General features: G+C 42.2%; 1 long non-coding RNA gene across 1 annotated transcript in view; it reads right to left on the reverse strand.

Annotated features, from left to right (window-relative positions):
- Window positions 1-411: 411 nt before the first annotated feature.
- Window positions 412-20,628, reverse strand: part of LOC126930973 (uncharacterized) — a 28,346-nt gene continuing 8,129 nt past the window's right edge. The window contains exons 2-3 of the long non-coding RNA XR_007717742.1: window positions 15,757-15,888; window positions 412-1,237 (exon numbers count right to left, since the gene is read on the reverse strand). This is a non-coding gene — a long non-coding RNA (uncharacterized LOC126930973). The remainder of the gene's footprint in view (window positions 1,238-15,756; window positions 15,889-20,628) is intronic.

Raw genomic sequence — 20,628 nt, forward strand, 5'->3', positions numbered from 1 at the left:
TGTTAAAAATAGGATATATTAATATGTGTGCAATTTTATGCGTGAAGCTCTCTCTTATCTGTAAACAAATGGGGAGATAAACTATTATATAAATTTATTATATAAATAATATAATACTGGCTTCAAGAGTAATAATGAGACTTTCATACATACACTCGTGCATACATATGTACCTACACACCCGCATACAAACATATACAAGGATGTACATGCATAAAGAAATGAGAGCAAAACAAATACCCATTTTCTTACAACCTAGCTTAAGAACTAGGATATCACTAATGTGAGCCTATTTTTTATAGGATAGTTGTTAGTGCTTTTATTTTTTTCAGCATGCACATACATTACATTTCAAGAATTAAAATATCAAGAAATAAAAAGAAGATAATATGAGACATTATAATAGGAGGATATGTCCCTTAAGACAAAAATAAAACATGAATCCAAATATATATGACTTTTCAAGGTTACAAGTAGCACAAACATATTTCGGACCTGCTTCTGTGGCACCAGACTCTGCTGTGTTTCCACTGCCTGTGTTGCTGGGCTGAGGAGCCCAGGTGCCATCAACAGCTCTTCAGACCTCTGGAGTAAATGCTTTATCCTGATGCTCATCCTGGAATGGGCATCATTGTTGAAAAGTCTTGGCCAGGCGATGACCTCCCATCTAATGAGGCTGCTGGTTGAAGACATGTGTTAGAATCCCTTTTGCAGGTTTTTCTTTTGATCCAATGATGAAAGAATAGATGAGTGAGAGAGAAAAAACAATCCTGAGAAAACAAAGCCTGTGGATTCTGAAAATCTATCAGCATATTTCGGCAGGGTGAGCAAGATCTGCCCTGGCCAGTACCTCCCTGGGAAGTTCCAGCAGGAAGGCAGGTAAGGATGGGAAATGGTGCATCACAATTTTTTGATATGCTTTGAGTCAGCTCATTGTGTTCAATTAAACATGATTTCTGTATGTAGCACATAGATTTATAGAAACCCAAACAGAAATGTCTGTAGGGGAAACAACAGCTTCTAGTTTAATACTTAGCAGGTGCGTTGCCAGCATGAGCTGCCGCAAGCTCAGTTACTCCATCACTGGCTGTTTCCTTGTGCTGAAGGCAGAGGAAGGCAAGTTAGGAAACCGATCATCCTGCCTGCCTGCTGCTGAGAACTGGATGAAGGCATCTGGTCCAGTTGCCACTTTGGCCATTGTCTGCCTATGAGCAGAGGAGGTTGAGGAATAAACATGCTACAGGAAAAGAAGGAGACACTCGTTAAGAAAATTATATCCTAATTTATGACAATCTAGATTGATAGGAGGCCAAGCCAAGGAGAGGACGTTTGAGAGAGGAAGCATGACATGTCCCTGACCACACTTGAGCTCCAGGCTCCAGCTGTTCCTGAAGCTGGCACTGTTTTAGACATTTTTAATTATCCAAGATGCTAAGTGTTCTTTTCGCTTCAGCTTTCTTGAGTTGGGTCTCTACCACTTGCAAACTCCTCAGCTCTCTAATCATGACTATTACAACCCCACTAGCCTGCCAGACTCCCATTTTTCCTAAATTAGCAACATTTAATTAAGGGCAAATATAATCAAAGGCCTATATTTGGTGGTCTTCTAAATCCACCCCTATCTCAGAGTGAGTTTATTCATGTTAATGAACCTTGGAATCCCTGCAGCCCTACACTCAAGTAAGAAATGGGTGGGGTGAGGTTTGATGTCTCTCTAGTCTAGGGTCCATTGGGCATACCCAAGACACATCTTACTTATAGAAATCAAGAGTTCAATGGGGGTAACTTACCCAAGCCATATTATCACACTTTAATTTTTTATATGACAATATTTGTATGTATTAGCCATACTCATGGTACTGACAGATACAATTTTCATCTTGGGGCCAGAATGACACAAATCTATTTAAGGTAAAACAATAATAAAAAGGCAAAAATCAATGAAAGCAATAGCCTGTGGGCTCATAAATCAGAAAAGAAAATGTACAGTTCTACAGAACTCCAGCCTGTTAGCCCAAAGCCAAGAGAAATGGACTCTCAGAGAAACCTTGTCCTCAGGTGCAGTGGAAATAGTCCAGGGGTTAGAAGTCAAGAAAATCAGGACTAAATAACTCAGCTGTGTGGCACTGGGGAATTCACATAAACTGGCCCTAATATTCTATGTGTAAGTGGAGGCAAACGTACCAATCTTTACACTTTCTCTAGGGTTACATGAAGATATATTACAATGTTTGAAAGTTCTCTGACACATCATAAGTTTGCTATAGAAATGTTGCATAACATACAAAGTAGATTTGCATTTAAATAATGTGATCAGTGTTCCAGAAAGACCTTAATACAATTTCTCAAATAGATTTGACCCACAGTAAGAAGTGTATTTTATATTACCCATCAGTTAACACTCAGTTAATATTAGAATAAAATTGTTCTAAAGAAACATGCTAACAGGTATTATCTAGGGATGCACTCCTCTAGTTTATTGGTTTCTGCTTTGTTTTTCCATTCTACTGTCCCCCATCTTATTTTATGCTATTCTTATATTACCAAGATAAGCTGAATGATACTGTGTTAATAAACACTCCCAGTGTCTCAATCAGGTAAACAATAAGTTTATTCCTTGTTTGTGCTGATGTCTGTCACAGGTGGCCGGGGCTCTGCTTAGCATTGTCCTCCTTCTAGAAGCTTCAGGATCATTCTGGATTCTTTAGCCAGAGTATTTCCAGTTGTTATAATAGAATGTGAGAAAGCTCTTCCAAGTCATATTGGCATGTGAATGTTCTGGCCTGGAAACTAATCACGTTATTTCTTCGTCCATTCTTCAGCCAGTTTTAATCATGTGCTTCTACCCAACCCTAAAGTGGTCAGGAGGTCACGTCAGCCATATGGCCTGAAGAGAACTGGAAATACCTGCTCCTAACAACCATGCCTGGTGATCATCACCTCTCTCTCCTGAGCTAAGAAATGTTCTCGTTTAGGGCCAACTAAAGTTGATTTCACTGCTCACTAATGGTTGTAATCTATAGCATACAATTTCTTCTCTGTGTCAACCTGACTTTTAAGCTAAAGCTGAGAAGATAATCTTCTGTGAGGCAGAAAGTATCCATGAGAGTGGGAACAGGTGTGTGAGAACCTAGAGACAGACAACGGGCTTGGCACATGCCAGAAACTACAGAAAAATGGAATGAGCACAGGACGAAGTCACAGAAAATTAGATTGCAGAGACGGGCAGGATCTCAAGCAGGCAACAATGTTCTCCTAGGGCAAAATTAGTGAAGGTATTTGAATATTGCATAAATTTAAGGTACACAACAGATTTTGTTGATACATATGTACGTAGTAAAATGGTTACTACAGTCAATAAAATTAGCATGCCCATCATTTCAGTTACCTTTTTTTTAATGGCAAGAGTATCTAAAATCTACTCTCAGCAATTTTTTTTTTTTGAGATGGAGTCTGGCTCTGTCATTCAGGCTGGAGTGCAGTGGTGTGATCGCAGCTCACTGCAAACTCTGCCTCCTGGGTTCAAGCAATTCTCCTGCCTCAGCCTCCCAAGTATCTGGGATTAGAGGCGCGCACCACCACACCCACCTAATTTTTGTATTTTAGTAGAGACAAGGTTTCACCATGTCAGCCAGGCTAGTCTCAAACTCCTGACCTCAGGTGATCTGACTGCCTTGACCTCCCAAAGTGCTGGGATTACAGGCGTGAGCCACCATGCCTAGTCTTCTCAGCAAATTTTTAGTACACAATATTGTACTCTATTACTAACCACAGTCCTTATGCTATATATTAGATATCTAGATTTATTCATCCTCCATAACTGCACCTTTCTACCCTTTAACCTGCATTTCTCCTCCCTTCCCCACCACTGGTGACCACTTTTCTATTCTGTTTTTATATAGGCAACCTTTTAAAAAATATTTCACATGTAAGTAAGAGTATGCAGTATATTTCTTTCTGTGTCTGGCCTATTTTACTAGTTTCAAGTAGGGGAGAAGCATGTTCTGATATATGTTTGAGACAACTAATTGGGGCTGGGTGCCATACCTGTAATCTCAGCACTTTGGGAGCATGAGGAGGAAGGATTGCTTGAAGCCAGGGGTTCAAGACCAGCCGGGGCAACAAACAAGACTCTGTGTCTACAAAAAAATTTGAAAAATTAGTTGGTCACTGTGGCATGCTCCTGTAGTGCTTGGGAGGCTGAGATAGGAGGATTACTGGAGCCCAGGAATTTGGAGGCTGCATCAGGCTGTGATTGTTCTAAGCTGTGATTGTTCCACTGCACTGCAACTATAGCTTGAGTGATAGAGCAAGACCCTGTCTCTAAAATATAATTAAAAAAAAAAAACTAACTGGATGCCTGGTGAACGTGTGGGGAATGGAATGGAGATTGCAAGGGAGGCTGGGGTAACCATCCAGGTGATAGATGAAGCTGCTTGTTGGAGGAGGCAGTGGAAGTGTCAACAGGGCACATGCTAAGAGCCCTTCTCAAGGCACTAGCTCACATCTTGCTGTAACCTGAGTTGACATGAGAGTAAAGCCTTTGTGGACTTCAGACTGAACTGTGACTTAGAAATAAAGCACCATTGGTCTGTTATGTTTATGTTAAGGGATTCCCTCTCTATTAGCCTCTTTTCACACTGCTGATAAAGACATACCTGAGACGGGATAAAGAAAAAGAGATTTAATGAACTCACTGTTCCACGTGGCTAGGGAGGCCTCACAATCATGGTAGAAGGCAAAAGACACTTCTTACATGGTGGCAGCAAGACAGAAAATGAGAACCAAGCAAAAGGGGTTTCTCCTTATAAAACCATCAGATCTTGTGAGACTTCCTACCACAAGAAGAGTATGGGGTAAACCACCCCTATGTTTCAATGATCTCCCACAGGGTCCCTGCCACAACACCTGGGAATTGTGGGCGGGACCATTCAAGATGAGATTTGAATTGTGGGAGGGACAATTCAAGATGAGATTTGGGTGGGGACACAGGCAAACCATATCACCCTCTATAACTTCCTTCAGCCAACAGGACGTGGTTAGTCCCGGAGACGATTAAAAAACAAACCCTCCTAAGCTACATATGGAAAGTCACTGCATAAAACACACTTTGGCAGCTGTTGTGACATATTGTTTATCATTGTGAGTCTTTAAAAAATGCTTGTCGTGATAACAAGCCGTCTGCTGAAACAGCTGCCAAGAAATGTTAAGGCTAATCTCCTTTATTAATGAAGAGAAGTGTTTCTTTGCGTGCTTACCCCCCTGAATCTGTGACACTACAGCTGAGGAAGTTCAGACTCTTACAACCACCCAGGCAGCAAACGTCTTCCTTTCAGACCCAGAAACTCTAGCCATTTAGCAAATCCTTTCAAATGAGCAGAGTTCCATCAACTGTAGAGTAAGAACGGACAGAATAGGGAGAGAAAACCAATCACATGAGTAGAGTTACAGAAGAGCTGAGGGGAATTCTTAGATCTTAGACGTTCAAGTGCATTTCAGGAACACTTATTTACATATCCCCAAATGGACTTCAACTTTGCCACAGTCAATTCTCATTTAACCTGCTTTATTTAAACAAAACAGGCCTTTGGTGAGCTCCATTTTTAATGAGTAAAAGAATGCCATCCTTTAAGGTTGTTCAAGGTATTACAAGAATTCAGAAGAAGAAACACTCCATTTAAAAATATTTGTTAATTCCGGTTGGGCGCAGTGGCTCACGCCTGTAATCCCAGCACTTTGGGAGGCCGAGACGGGCGGATCACGAGGTCAGGAGATCGAGACCATCCTGGCTAACACGGTGAAACCCCGTCTCTACTAAAAAATACAAAAAACTAGCCGGGCGAGGTGGCGGGCGCCTGTAGTCCCAGCTACTCGGGAGGCTGAGGCAGGAGAATGGCGTGAACCCGGGAGGCGGAGCTTGCAGTGAGCTGAGATCCGGCCACTGCACTCCAGCCTTGAAGAGAGAGAGACTCCGTCTCAAAAAAAAAAAAAAAAAAAAAAAAAATTGTTAATTCAGGATGTTGGCTTTCAGAATCGAGTGAACTGTAGAAACACCAGGTGAGCTAATTTTGCCTGCAGATTCCTGGACTATCAACTCCTACAGAGTTATTTAGGAAGCCTGTGTATGTCCTCGAAATCCTCATCTGTGTTAAAATACCCCAGGTGAGTCCGATAGAGGGCTTCCCAGAACGAACGCACCCTGAAAACAATAATTTACATTTACAATTGGTCAGTGGCTACTCAAAACATTATTGGTGCCATTATCCTCGTATTGCTACTATGTGGCTAAAAAAAAAATTATAGACAGATGATAAAAAAGGAAGCAAATCCATCTCTATTAATTTCAAATCCCATGCCTTTTCCAGAAAACTTCAGTTTTCTGTCTATGTTGGGACATTTTCCATCATTACGTAAGTGATGAGGGGATCATTTATTCAAGCAAAATAGCTTAATTTTTCCAAACAAATATTTTAATTGGGAAATTGATGCACATCTGCTGCTAAAATTGGTTGAATGCAGATAAGTACACAGAACATAATAATTTTTCCTTAACATCCTATTACCTAGAGAGAATCGCTGTTAACTCTATTAGAAAGTAATAATAGGTTGTATCTGCAAGGTTCAAATGGAATGAGCGTTTCCTACACTACCAAGGAGACAGTAGAAGTGTGACCTTCTACAGAAAATGTTGGTGATGTGTAGCAAAAGCCTTAAAAACATCCATGAGTTGTTATCTACCTATTTCCAGTTGTTATCTATTTGTCTCTTTTCTCTGTGTCCATTCCTTTTTAAACAAGATGAAATTTTGCTATATCCTCTACTTTTAAACATGGCGCTTTTTTCAATTTTTCAACTTGAAAAACTGTGCACTTTCCCCATGTTACTCAATTGCCTCCTTAAAAAGATTTTGTTTTATTATTATTATTTTTTGAGGGGACAGAGTTTTGCTCTTGTTGCCCAGGCTGGAGTGCAGTGGCGCAATCTTGGCTCACTGCAACCTCCACCTCCCGGGTTCAAGCAATTCTCCTGCCTCAGCCTCCTGAGTAGCTGGGATTACAGGCATGTGCCACCATGCCCGACTAATTTTTTTTTTTTTTTTTTTTTTTTTTTGTATTTTTAGTAGAGATGGGGTTTCACCATGCTGGCCAGGCTGGTCTCGAACTCCTGACCGCAGATGATCCACCCACTTCAGCCTCCCAAAGTGCTGAGATTGCAGACGTGAGCCACCTCACCCGGCCTGTAAGAAATATTTTGATGTGTCATCATATCTCAGCCTGTGGTTGAGGTATACTTTATCTAATTTCCACTACTGAATATTAAGGAGGTTTCCAGAGTTTGGAGATTATAAGCAATGCTGGGGTAAGATGCTGTGATACATCTTTGCCTGCCTCTGTGGTTACTTCTCTATGATTAGTATTTAAATTGGAATCACAGGTACAAATCACCTCCAAACCCTGGAAAACTCCTTATGTGATGACTGCTAAGGTTTTGATTACACCTCGCCAAGATATTCTGCAAAAAGTTGTACCTGTGTATATTCTCATTGGCAGGATATTCCAATTTATTGTAACCTTGCAGCTACAAGGTATTATCTCTTTATGGAATTAATTTTGCCAGCTAGATGAAAAATGTTTGTCACGTTTGTTTGGATTTATTTAATTAAAAGAGAAGAGAAACGGTAATGTTTACTTATTAACGATTTGTATCCTTTCATTAAAAATGTGTGACTGTTAAAACCACATTGAACAGATGGAAGTAGGATCTGTATAAAGGATGTACTGTTTATGATTCTCCTGCCTATTTGGTTATCTGTTATTCAATAGATGTTTGCGGAATGTTGACCATGTACTATTCCATGTACTATAAAATAAAGCAATGAACAAGACAGGTGAAGTTTACATACTAAAAGGGAAACAAAACCAAAATGAATAATATGTGCTATATAGGAGAGAAAAAGTGCTGGAAAGAAAAGTAAAGCAGGAAGGGGAATAGAAAAGGCTGGTGTAGGAAGATGACATTGCAATTCTAGGATGGCGGCCAGGAGATCCTCACTGGGAAGATGGAATTTGGAGAGGACTTGAAGGGAGTAAGCAAATATGCTAGGCATGTGCCTGGGGAAAGAGCATTGCAGGCAGTGGGAACAGCAGGTGCAAAGGCCCTGGGGCCCTGAGAATGAACATTGCAGGGAACAGAAAGGAGACCAGTGAAGCTGGGCTGGGGTGTGCCAGGAGAAGGAGGCCCAGCGATGAGGTGATAAGAGATGGACGGGATGGGGGTGGAATACGCAGAGACACATTGGTCCTTGCAAGGAGCTTAGATCTTACTTAGTGCAGCCTGAGGAGCCTTCGGGTTCGAATCAAGAACGGGCAGGACCTGGTCTCCTTTTTATTAGGCTCACTGCATAAACTAAAAGGAACCAGGGAAAACATAAGGCGAGAAGTTAGGAAGCCAGTGCGTGAAGGCAGACAGCTGAGGATGGTTCCTTAGGTGAGGGTGGTGACCGTTAAGATGGTGAGGAGAGCTCCGATTCTGGCTATTCGAAGGTAGCGCTGACAGGTTTCCCCGGCCTGTCACATAGAGGTGTGAGAAAATGAGAAGAACGAAGGGTGACAATATGGTTTTGGCATGGGTCTTAGAAGAATGGGGTTGCCATCAGGGGAAACCTGGAAGACTGAAGGGGGTGGGTTTGGGCTGATACAGAGGCACAGATTTGAACGCCACATTAAAATTACTCATGAAATAAGACATCTCAAACTAAAAATGGTGGTTTTCTGAAATGAATGCCAGAACACGCTATGGCTGAATCTTCCAAACTGGCGCTAGACAGGGCATTGTGAACTGTGACCAGTTTCTCTAAACAAATTCAATGGTAAAAAGTTGTATTTATTTAAAACAAGAGTGTCTGTAGAAGAAATCTCTGTTGGGATCCACCTTGACCTAAGAGATTGTCCTTAAGAGATAACAGTTCCTTTATTATGATTATTACTATTATTGTAATTACTATCATTTAGAGACAGTGTCTCACTCCGTCACCCAGGCTGGAGTGCAGTGGCACGATCATAGTTCATTGCAGCCTTAAACTCCTGGGCTCAAGTCCTCCCACCTCAGCCTCCCAAGTAGCTGGGACTACAGATGTGCGCCACCACACCCAGCTAATTTTTTAAATTTTTTGTAGAGACAGGGTTTTCCTATGTTGCCCAAACTGGTCTCGAACTTCTGGACTCAAGTGATCCTGCTGCCTCGGCCTCCCAAAGTGCTGCAATTACAGGCATGAGACCCTGCGCCCGGCCTCCCTTTTGTTTTTCCGTGTGAAGAAGTGACCTCACATCTTCTCTCCAGAGCTACTCCACAGGTCTTGTCACTTGACAGTGGGTATGAATACCCAAGCTCTTTTAATACCCTGTTTGATCCAATAGTCCGTATCATTTACTTCCCAACTAGAAAAGACAAAGCAATGATTGCAGTGTTCGAATAACGCATTTGTAGCCAAATGTATAACCTCCCAGTGAGAATGCTGGGGGGTATTTATTCCCCAGGGAACCTCAGATGAGACAGGCGCCCCACTGGTGTCTCTCCCCAGGGGAGTTCAGGCTTCTCAGCATTTGCAGGCTGGGGTACCTGTGGATAACTGGATGTTTCCTCAGCACAGAATGACAGAGGCGTCTCCATGTCCTGTGCTGTGAAGAGTCGAACCTGGCGAGGGTAGCAGGATCTTTTTTCTTGCTGTTTCACTGTCACTTAATAATGGCAGTAAAATTCAGAGCTGCAATCTAGGTCAGGCATCGGCAAGCTACTGCCCCGGGGCCAGATCCTGGCACATCCATTTGTACAGTATCCTCTGTGACTGCTGTAGCAGGACAAAGGCAGAGTTGAGTAGGCGTGGCTGACATTACATGACCCCAAAAGCCTAAAATATTTACTGGGTGGCCCTTTACCTTAAAGCAAGTTTAATGTAAATTTAAAGTAACAACGAGTTTCTTGACCTCTGATCTAGACAAAATAATGTCCCTGAACTGCAGAGATTTGGGGTGTAATGGAACAAAATCGGAAGGGAAATGCCAAAAGCCACCCATCCAAAATCACCACACCACCCTCCCAAAACCTTCCTCATGGCCGCAGAGGCCTCAGCAGGAGAGTTCCCTCCCATCCCTGAGCTCCTTTTACTGATAAAGCTGCAGACTCATTTCTCTGCAAGATTTCTGTGTGCCTGCTTTTGGACATGGCATAATGATAGGAATTATTTTCTGGTGTATTAACTTCATTGATTTATTTACTCTATGCTGTGTGCTATTTTTGTAGATTTAGCATCTGAAATTTATCAATAGATGAAGCTCCCTGGATATTACAGGGGTCACGGTGGGCAGAGCACAGGATGAAAGGCCAATGGAGGGTATGTGAATCATTCACACTGATTGGAGCAGAGAATTCTTCTTGGGTAAACTATTTCTAATAAAAGGGTCGTTGAAGGCCACAGAGTACAAACTTTCAGCTGAGCACCAGCCCCCACTCCCATCAGGTGGGTGCCCAGTCTGCAGGTGTCTGAACACACTCAGGGCTGCTGAGAACAGTTGAATAGGTTGGGCAACGCATGATACTCCCTGTCCCACAGCAGAGACGATAGATTTCGATATTCAGTAGGACACTGTTACAGCAGATGGCAGTAAAGTGTCTTGTTCAATCCAATCAGTCATTTTTGATGATTTTCTATTAGATGGAAATAAAGTATATTGAGACAGAGGTACCCTTTGCTAATATGCTCGAGAATATACTGGCACTAGATTGGGAATGGATTACTTCCTGAGTTAGCCCAAGTAATAATTCATACAAGAATATTTAGCATGTGTTTTCTGTGCATCTACTATGTGCCAGTAACTCAGCAAGGCTGTTGGAAGACAATGGAGAAAAAAGCAACAAAACATCCATCCCTGAGCTCTACTGGGAAGACAGGCTTTAAACAACAAAGAACACCCTGAATTACCATTTGGCTAAGTTCCATGGAGGAGCAACCCCTGTGTATATGGGATGGGAGCCTGAGCTGGTGTGTGGGTGGGGGAGCTCTGAAGGCAAAGAGGGATGAGTAGGGGATGCTTGGGATGGACAGGTCAGGGGAAGTCGAGTCTGATCATGGAAATTCATAAGGATTTGACTGAGGAGTATGAACTTGACCTTCTAGTCCCATGCTTCCCAAAGTGGAGGATGTACATCTCTGGTGCTATGAGGATTTCCGGTAGGATGAGAACACAGTCCTAATTAGCACTTAGTGATGCAGGGAGAAAGACATGCCCTTTGCAGACCTCTTTTACTCTTGGATAAGTCAACTAGAGGATCTCCCTTGGGTGTTCTAATGCCTTGAATAACTCTAACATTTGCAACCACCTCCTCGTAACAGAGAAATAGTAGCCCTTAGGCCCAGGGCTTTGGGCAGGGGGAAGTATCTACCTGCAATTAAAAGTCAATAACAACAGCAGTGCGTGTATGCGGGTTTAGATTTTTAAACGTATTTAATTTTTAAAAATATTTAATTAAGGCCAGGCATGGTGGCTCATGCCTGTAATCCCAGCACTTTGGGAGGCCGAGATGGGCAGATTGCCTGAGCTCAGGAGTTCCAGACCATCCTGGGAAACATGGTGAAACCCTGTCTCTACTAAAATACAAAAAAATTAGCCAGGCGTGGTGGTGTGCGCCTGTAGTCCCAGCTACTTGGGAGGCTGAGGCAGGAGAATGGCATGAACCCGGGAGGCAGAGGTTGCAGTGAGCCAAGATTGCGCCATGACACTCCAGCTTGGGCGACAGAGCAAGACTGTCTCCAAAAAATAAACAATAATAAATAATAAATTAACAAAAATTTTAGGTAAAATGTGATCTGCTTTAACAAAATAAATGAATTATTAAATACAAAATAATGAAGGTGACACAAGGTTATGGGGAAAAATGGGTGAGCTTCATATGTGCATGATTGTAGTTTGGGGAGCAATACCAAGGGTAGTGGTGACCCCCCTGCAGCCACGGCAGTGCGCAGGTGTGACCGAGCTCCTCTGGAAGTCCCGGCGTCTCTCCCAAGCTCCTCCTCAAGGAGCTCCTGGCAGGGCCACGTCTAGGCTACATCCAGGGACATCTGTTTTCTGGCTCTGAGATTTCGCTCTCCAGCTTCCTGCTCTGGAAATGCAGTACCCAGTGCTGCTCTCAGCTCCACCTGCCAGCCGCTCAGCCTGGTTTCGGCTCAAGTGGGAAAAGACGTTCCGGGTTTATGAGGTTCCGAGAGGACATTTAGAGCCAAAATCTGCATTTGCCAGAGGGCTGTGGTGGAATTACGGAGATGAGAGGTTCTCTCCTAGGAAAGAGTATGTCGCTTAGCAGAGGAGTTTCCAAAGGTCTGCCAGTGTCCAGTGCATGAGGGAGATGTTGCTTTCCATGCACACAGAGAGGGATAGCAGGTGAGTAACTTGTCCTCTTCTAGCTAATCTTCACCGTCACACGCTTCCGCCGAGACTATTTCATCTCCAGGAAGCCCGTGGAGGAGACTGTCTGTTGTTTTCTTACCTTACCTACCTTATGACTCTGGGCAAATCACACCTTTTCTTTGGGCCTCAAGTCCTCATGATATAAAATGGAAAAGTTGATTAGATGAGTCTTTTTTCTTTCTTTTGTTGTTCCTTTATTTTCTTTCACTTTTCTTCTGACTCCTTCTCTCACTCACTTTTATACTCCCACCCTCTGTGTCTCCATTTTCCTCTCCACTCTCTCTCTCCCTCTATCTGTCATCATCATCATCTATATCTATCTATCTATCTATCTATCTATCTATCTATCTATCTATCTATATCATCACATCTATCATCATCATCTATCAGTCTATATCTTTCTATCTATCATCTCTCTGTCTATCTCTATCTATCTATCTATATCATCACATCTATCTATCTATATCGATCATCATCATCTATCTGTCTATCTCTATCTATCTATCATCATCTATCTATATCTATCTATCTATCTATCTATCTATCTGTATCTATCTATCATCACATCTATCTATCTATATCGATCATCATCATCTATCTGTCTATCTCTATCTATCTATCATCATCTATATCTATATCTATCTATCTATCTATCTATCTATCTATCTATATCATCACATCTATCATCATCATCTATCTATCTATCTATCTATCTACCTATCTATATCATCACATCTATCATCATCATCTATCAGTCTATATCTTTCTATCTATCATCTATCTGTCTATCTCTATCTATCTATCTATATCATCACATCTATCTATCTATATCGATCATCATCATCTATCTGTCTATCTCTATCTATCTATCATCATCTATCTATATCTATCTATCTATATCTATCTATCTGTATCTATCTATCATCACATCTATCTATCGATATCTATCTATCGTCATCATCTATCTGTCTATATCTATCTATCTATCATCATCTATCTGTCTATATCTATCTATCATCATCTGTCTATCTATATCATCACATCTATCTATATCTATCATCATCATCTATCTGTCTATCTCTATCTATCGCTCTATCTATCTGTCTGTCTGTCTATCTATCTATCTATCTATCTATCTATCTATCTATCTATCTGGTTTAGGGGTCTGGACCAGAGAGGGCTCTGCAGGTAGCATTTGCCATTCTTGAAACCTGCACTAGGAGCTGACCTTGTGTGTTCTGTGAGTCACACTAGGAGGTTGCAGCCTTCTCAGGAGTGGTCTCTGACCTGCTCTTCCTGCCCTGCAGTCTGCAGCCTTCTCAGAGCAGCACTCTATGGAGATGAAAGCCCCATGAGGCCAAAGGAACCCCAGATAAAACCTCAGCTGATCCCTGTAATTTTCTAAATTGCAGGTCAGGTGGTTCTTCCTTTTAGGGATCTTTAAATCCCATCAGGCTTCTCAGTTCATAGGATCCGTTGGAGAATTCGCTGGCAGAGCCTGGGGGGAAGAGGAGGCTGTGCACTTTGCACAGTGTCTTTGCAGTTTTGATAAGATTAGAGTTTACCAACGTGTAATAAGTTTCCACACCTGGCGGCTTATTTGGATGATTTTAGGTCACACATAGGAAAGTGAATTCTTGTATGTAGTTGGAAGTCTATGTGTGTGCAAGGCAAAGTCTAGAGGTAGGCAAGCAAGTCATTAGGGTACAAAATTACAAATGGTTGCCGCTTCCCATTTGCATAACCCTGAGAATGAGTAGAATGAGCATTTCCTTAGATCCTGAGCCGTGGCCCTCACCCTGCCTTACCCTGTGCATGTGTGTGTCCATGTATGTATGTAAGTGTATATGCATGTGTGTGCATGTGTGCACATGTGTGTGTGCATGTGTGTGTGCATGTGCATGCATGTATGTGTGCACGTGTGTGTCTGCATGTATGTGTCTTCATGTGTGTGCACTGTGTGTGTGTGTCTGTGTATGTGTGTGCCCCTCACTGGCATAACTAAGTAGTTATTCCAGCTGTATGAAGTCCGTAACTAGTACATCAGCATTTTGTGAACACCACTCTTATTAGGAAGGTGGAAGACCAGAGTCTTTTAAAGAAAATGATTAAGTAATAACGTCTGAAGACGTCTTAGGCAGAGAAAACTATGGATGCACGGTGAGGGGTTTGGGAAACCACAAGCCGGGTGGCATGTTTCCTGCAGACTCAAAGGATAGTGCAGCCTCCCTGGCACTATGGTGTATTTTGTTTTACAGTAGCAGACTCCTCTCAAATCCCAAATCACAGGAATTCTGTTACTCAGAAATAGCCCTACAGTGCCATCCCACTGTGCCTGAGAAGGTTGGAGCGTTCTTTTTTAAAGGCAGGAGGAGAGATGAATGTGTCAAAGGATGTTGTGTTTTTCTCTCAAGTACATCTGTTCTAGTTGAAAACAAAAACCTTCCTCCCCGGGCCGTGCAACTTCAAATACAGGTTATTTCCTTACAAGCTATACATTGAAATGATCTTCAACCACCCCAGACTTTTGAATTGGTAACTGCAAACTAAGGAGGCAGCATTTTGGTTGGAGGTGACAGGACTTAAGATTATGGCTCAGATCACTTTCATCTGCAGTAGTGATGTGATTCTTGAGATTCATGCTGAACAAATGGTAGCAGAAACGTGCACATCTGCTGTTGAAACTGTGTCCTTTTCATCTTAGAGAAAGACTGGGGGAAAAACAAGTGATGACTGCATCCCTTTTTGGAGGGTGCACTAGAGAAACTGTATCAGGCAAGCTAAAGGGCAGAAAGTTACTTCCCAAGCTCTAGTTCAAGCACAAGAATCCATTGCCCTTGAGTAGAATTATAATTTAGAGAGCGTAAGAGAGCGTAGATTTTTTCTGACGCTTAATATTTTCTTTGAAATAAGAAATAGCATGGGACAGTTACTGGAAAGGCATCAAAGAGATGGGGACCCAGAAAAGTATTAAGATACCAGGCAGCTCTGAAAATTACAGGCACCTGGAGTCACATATAAAATTGATAGCAATCTGCTGTCTCGTTTCCGCTATCAAAAGAACATCAGGATCTTTGGCTGAAGCTTGTTTCAGGTACTTGAAAATCCATTACAATTGGAAGTGTAAAGACTGTACAATCGAGATTTTTTTATCCAGGCTGACAAATTTAGTGTACGTATTTATCATTAGGGGTCTCATAAATATGGCAGTGTTTTCCAAAAGGGTCCTTTTACCACTTATGTGAACATTTCCAAAATGTTCCTCTTTCAACTCCTTAGTTGGCAACTGACTTACCTCTTGCTTTCTCCACCGCTGCTCCTATGTCAAGAAAGGCTAGTGTTAAATTGCTTCAAGTTTCTTGACCGTCTTATTCTGGGCTCCATCGAGCTCAAGAAACACAGCATCCATATTGCAGTTTGTCTTGACCTATTAATAGCATATATACATTAGAAATATTTTCCCTGCGATAAAAGACTACTCAGGCTCAGATCGATAGTTTATTATTCTTACAGGCTAAGGTTGCCTGCTGATAGACATCAGAGCCAGGGTCTCTGGGATGTTTTTGGCATTTGCTCAGATGCTACCTCATGGGCACAAGATGGCTGCAGTGCACACATTGTGTCTCTCTGCAACCCCAACGGAAAACTGATCAAAAAGCAGTGGCTGAAAGGCCTTTCTCACACCAAGCTCCCACTTAAATGAGTTATAGAATACAATTCCTAAGACAGAGCTTAGCACATGCTAAATGCTTTAAAGTATGACTTATTATAGTCACACAAATAAATATGAGTGTTTATGCCTACACACGTTTTAGCTAACCTTTAAACTTTAACGTTTTCAGAAATGTAAATGCTACACATTTCTAAAAACTATCATTTCAAACTTACTCTTTTACATTCCTAGCATACTTATTTAGTTTTGTAAATTTTGGAGTCACTTTCCAGTTTTAGCATTTTATTTTAGTCAACATTCACTTTCTTAAATCAGATGAAGTGTGTGTGTGTATGTGTGTGTCCATGTGTAAATGCACATGCGTGAGAGATTGTATAGCCGTATACAGACCTTTATCTACCCCTGGGAAGAGAAAAGCCTTACCAGGAACCTGGGCCTCTCACATCACCTGTGTCAGGCAGAGATGATGTGTTGTTTTATGTTCTTTTTTTTTTTTTTTCTGCATAAGATACTAATCAATCACAAGTTATTAGCTGAAGAAGATGAAAGTCAGAAAAGGCTGCCTTGATGGGATTCACCCATTTATTCAAGAGATATTTATTGAGCACCTATTATGCAGCAGGCACCAGACCAGACACTGAGGACACCGCATTGATGCAGGCAGGTGGATCCTCCACCCTCCTGGCCCTTGCTGGCTGGTGTGGGAAGCACACACAGCCAGACAGTTCAAACTATGCACAAGAACGTTTCATTGATTGAGAAGTATTTTGTGACTCAGCTCAGGCCAGGCTGCTCTCAGCTTGCAAAGAATATACAAGAGACAATGTGTGATGAAGGAAAAGCAGCTTGATTATTCAAATGCCAGCAGTCAAGGAAAATGGCCAGACTTAAGTCTCAAGGAACCATCTCAACTCTTTCAGCTGAGTGAGGGGGTTTAAAAAGAGACACTTGGGCCAGGCCCGGTGGCTCATGCCTGTAATCCCAGCACTTTGGGAGGCTGTGGCGGGCGGATCACAAGCTCAGGAGATCGAGACCATCTTGGCTAACACAGTGAAACCCCATCTCTACTTAAAAAAAAAATACAAAAAATTAGCCAGGCGTCGTGGCGGGCTCCTGTAGTCCCAGCTACTTGGGAGGCTGAGGCTGAGGCAGGAGAGTGGTGTGACCCCGGGAGGTGTAGCTTGCAGTGACCCAAGATCGCACCACTGCACTCCAGCCTGGGTGACAGAGCAAGACTCTGTCTCAAAAAAAAAAAAAAAAAAAAAAAAGACAGACTTCGTGTGGGAGGCATGCAGGAGTGGTGCAGAATGTTGGGTCTTGTTCCAATGGCTGTCTGGAGGTCCGGTTAGTTATCACCTTGTCCTAGGCCTGGTGGTGGTGGACTAATTGTTCATGTGTCGGGGGGATCCTGCAGCTGAATTTCTAGGCCTGGTTTGTTTCAAAATTATCCCTAGAATTTCTAAGCAAGCACATAAGACAAATGAGCACAGTGCAAGGGAATGCCTGGTGGGAAAGGGAGGGAAATCAAGGCTTCTAAAGTGCATTTCAAGGCTGTTAAATACAGTGAGTTCTAAGTTTGTCTTCAAAGAATCAGCTTGTCAGTATGTTCCATTCTTTGTTCTCCATTTTAAAGTTTAACCTCCTCGTTCGCTTGATCTCCTTGCCCCTAGTTTCAGTAAACAACCTTCCTGCCACTTCTAATCAGTAGTTCACACCTGTTCGCCTGGTAACCTGCTCTGACCTGAGTCACCTTTAGTCACCTTCCCTAACCGTCTTTCCTGCCGAAACTGCTCACCCCGCCACTCTGGCTCATACGCCTGCTCTCTTTAAAATAGCCAATTGGAATTAGCTTAGACTATGTGGCGCAACCCTAGCCAATAGGGGAATGACACAGCAGTAGGGGCTACCTGTGTCAGGGATAAGAACCCCTTCCCCTCCCTTATTCAGGTGTACTCTTGCCATTGCTCCACGTGAGATGCACCCTTCTACAGAAGTAAAATTGTCTTGCTGAGAAAATTTGTGTTCGAGTGCTATTTCTTTTGCGGCACCAAAAATTTATTTTCAACAAGGTTATAGTCTGAGATTAAGAAAGAAAGTGGGGAAAAAACCTCTAAGATGCATTTCAAGGCTGGGATACTGGGTTACACTGTGAAGGAAATAAGCAAGGTTGAGGGAGAGAGCATGACAGGGTGGATACTGTTTCACGTGGGTGGCTCAGGAGAGCTTATCTGTTGGGTGATGTCTGAGCGATGATCTAAGTGGGGCAGTGATGTCAAAAGGAGTGGCCCAGGACCATTTATAAAAGGTCCCTGTCAAAGTGGTCTGCAGTCAGATATAAGCTGTGGACTCCGGTTCCTGAGAATGACCAAGGTCAATTTATGGATGCTGTGAGCCCTGACAGCTTGAGGCAGGCCTCAGTTAATTTAGAAAGTTTACTTTGCCAAGGTTGAGGATATACCCATGACACAGCCTCAGGAGGTCCTGACAACACATGGCCAAGGTGGTCACAGCACGGCTTGGTTTTATACCTTTTAGGGAGACATGAGATATCAACTAATGTGTGAAAAATGAACATTGGTTTGGTGGGACAACTCCAAGCAGGGAGGGGGCCTCCAGGTCACAGGTAGGTGAGAGACAAGTGGTTGCATTCTTCTGAGTTTCTGATTAGCCTTTCCTAAGGAGGATATCAGATATGCATTTATCTCAGTGAGCAGAGGCAGGGCTGAATAGAATGGGAGGCAGGTTTGCCCTAAGCAATTCTCAGCTTGACTTTTTCTTTCAGTTTAGTGATTACAGGGCCCAAGATGTTTTCCTTTTACAATGAGATAGGTGGCAAATGACTGATTCTGTCTGATATTAGGGTCCAATCACCTCCCCTTTCTATTCTTTGGAGATAAAATGTTATCAGCCTTTTTACCAGTGCTTTTCTTATCTCACTGAATTTGGCACCAGAGGCTGTCAAAGGACTGTGGACCTGCTAGGTGACCTGGGGGCATGTGTTTCTCTCTTTTTACTCTGCTTTGCTGCAGGTAACTCAGTGGTCAGTGCTATTCTCTCCTTCTCTCAAGAAACCTGACAGGATAATCTAGAGTTGAAAAAAACTGATATTTTCTACAAAGTCTGTGATGTTGACAGAACTAGACAATCTGACCTGAGGCAGAACTAACATTCAGAAAATAAACAAGATTTAAGTATTTACAAGGGGATTTCATCAACCAGTTGGAATCTAGCTTGTTTGAGAATGTGAGTTGGAATGTTAAGATATTATTGTCTGCAAAAGTCTCTAAGATCTTCTGGTCAATCATATTCACTGCTATACTAAATTTTTGAAGTCAGACCTTTGTGGCATGGGGAAGTGAAAATACAAATAATAAACCCAATAGTCAGGGAAAACTCCATGTATTTCCACAGTCCAGATGGTGGTCATTGATTTATCAAAGTGCTTGGAGGATTGTCAAAAGAATTTTGTATTGTTTTGTGGTTTTGGTTCGATTTTTTAATGTTTTTAGCAGCATATCATTCCATATAAATTTCATATCTAAAGATGATGAAAAGGGGAAGGATGCTTTAGTTGTCTTTGCAGAAAGTGATGATTAGAAGAGCCAGAATTTTTGTGTCTAAGGCACTTTGTTGTTAAAAGAACTTGGTGCTAACATCAAGTTATTGTAGACACCAAAAAAAAATCAATCAATTACTTCATCTACTGATTGACCCATTTGTAGATTTATCCATCCATCAACTCATACATCCAATTATCCATTCATACACCCAGCTATCCATCCATCTATCCACTTATGCACCCATTCACGTATGCATCTACCCATGTATTCACCCACCTATGCATCCATCCATCCATGCATCCACCTATGTGTCCATCCCTCCACACATTCATACACCCATGCATCCACCTACCCATCCACCTACACATCCATCTACCCGTGAATCAACCAACCCATACATTCAACAATGAATCCATTCACCCATGGATTCATCCGCCCATGTAGCCACCTATGAATCCACCCATCCATTCATCGATGCATGCATCATTTGCTAGATTTGAAGTACCTATTCTCTGCCAGACACTGTGTTAAGGGAAGAAACCACAATAGTAAACAAGAGGGAGAGGGTTTGCAACCTTAGGTCTCCTCTAGAGGAGGAGGCAGAAAATGTGTAAGACAAAATGTAAGTGAATAATATAATTTTAGACAGTGATACTCTGAAGAAAATATATATTTTCTATATATATACACACACACATATACTTGGATACTCTACACACACACACACACACACATATATATACCCAAGTACATATGTGTGTGTGTGTGTGTGTGTGTATATATATATATTAGACAATACTAGTTTGCCAAGGGAGGGTAAGTAAGTTTCAGGAAAGGCCTCTCTGGGAGGTAATAAAATCAAGACCCAAATGGAGAAAATCAGCCATGCTATATCCTGGAAGACAGTCCTGCAGGCAGTGGACCCAGTCAGGGA

This window comes from Macaca thibetana, chromosome 11, assembly GCF_024542745.1.
Source record: "Macaca thibetana thibetana isolate TM-01 chromosome 11, ASM2454274v1, whole genome shotgun sequence".
Classification (NCBI taxonomy): domain Eukaryota; kingdom Metazoa; phylum Chordata; class Mammalia; order Primates; family Cercopithecidae; genus Macaca; species Macaca thibetana.